Consider the following 1,762-nt stretch of genomic DNA (forward strand, 5'->3'; position numbering starts at 1 on the left):
TGAAGGGAGCCTCTGATAAAGAACGTAACTGACATCCTACGTGACATCACCCCACAGTTTGCTCCAATCACAGCTCTGGGCTCAGTCCCCTGAAGCTGGTGAGGCAGCCCTGGAAGAAAAGAAGCCTGAAATTCATAGGGCACTCTGAATCCAATGGTCGTGGAACCATGGCAGCAGGCAGGGCACATGGAGATCTCCTGCAGTGCACTGGAAACCCCAGAGCTTGACAGCAAACCAGCATGGATCCCATGCAACAATGCTTCCCTGCAGAGGTGGCCATCTAGGAGTCACCAAGACAGCACGCGTATATTGACAGTTAACTAAGCCACACACACAGAGTAGAGAGGGCGACAACTCTATTGTGTTGTGCGCCTCCTAAGCGCATCACACTCACCACATACATATTTGAAAAGATATTTGAAAAGTCTCCTAAGTAATGTCTTTACAGGTTCTGAAGCTGTACATTATTCTTCCAGCTATGCCATTGCTGTCTCTACAGATCAAACAATTTATTCTCTTCATTCCACCATAAAAGCACTTCTCTGTAGGTTAGCATCATTTGGCCAAGCTCTAATACTTCAGAACTCTCATGGATCTGCATGTTTTTGATTCTGAAACATTTTCTTAAAGTGGGGGCATTGTCCCACATTCCCCGAAGCCTAAGGCTCAGAGAGTGGCCTCCCCAAGTGATTGCTGTAATGCACTCACCCTAAGATGTGAATTGTGAGTGATAAACAATATCAAAAATCAGCACTGATAAGTTTATTTAAATAGAATTGATCCTCAAGGTCTCCTCTCCACCTTACCTTGAACATGTGTGCTGTATAATCTAACGTGTGGCATGCTGCCTTGGTGCTTATGTACATACTAGGTGTTTTTCAGATGACACCACCCTTATGGGAGAAAGCAAAGAAGAACTAAAAAGCCTCTTGATGAAAGTGAAAGAGGAGAGTGAAAAAATTGACTTAAAACTCAACATTCAGAAAACAAAGATCATGGCATCCGGTCCCATCACTTCATGGCAAATAGATGGGGAAACAATGGAAACAGGGACAGACTTTATTTGGCGGGGGGGGGGGGGAGGTGCTCCAAAATCACTGCAGATGGTGACTGCAGCCATGAAATTAAAAGACGCTTCCTCCTTGGAAGAAAAGTTATGACCAACCTAGATAGCATATTCAAAAGCAGAGACCTTACTTTGCCAACAAAGTTCCATCTAGTCAAAGCTATGGTTTTTCCAGTAGTCATGTATGGATTGTGAGAGTTGGACTATAAAGAAAGCTGAACACCAAAGAATTGATGCTTTTGAACTGTGGTGTTGAAGGGGACTCTTGAGAGTCCTTTGGACTGCAAGGAGATCAAACCAGTTCATCCTAAAGGAAATAAGTCCTGAATATTCATTGGAAAGACTGATGCTGAAGCTGAAACTCCAATACTTTGGCCACCTAAGGCGAAGAGCTGACTAATTTAAAAAGACCCTGATGCTGGGAAAGATTGAAGGCAGGAGGAGAAGGGGATGACAGAGGACGAGATGGTTGGATGGTGTCACACGCTGAATGGACACGAGTTTGAGTGAACTCCCAGAGTTGGTGATGGACAGGGAGGCCTGGCATGCTGCAGTCCATAGGTCACAAAGAGTTGGACACAGCTGACCAACTGAACTGAACTGAGGTTATTTTGGGAGTCTAAAAACAGATACTTTCCTCTCATAAAAAGTTCTCCATAGCAAAGCCTCACATTCATATTTCTTTGAGGAAACACA

The sequence above is a fragment of the Bos mutus genome, chromosome 29 (genome assembly GCF_027580195.1).
Source record: "Bos mutus isolate GX-2022 chromosome 29, NWIPB_WYAK_1.1, whole genome shotgun sequence".
NCBI classification, from domain to species: domain Eukaryota; kingdom Metazoa; phylum Chordata; class Mammalia; order Artiodactyla; family Bovidae; genus Bos; species Bos mutus.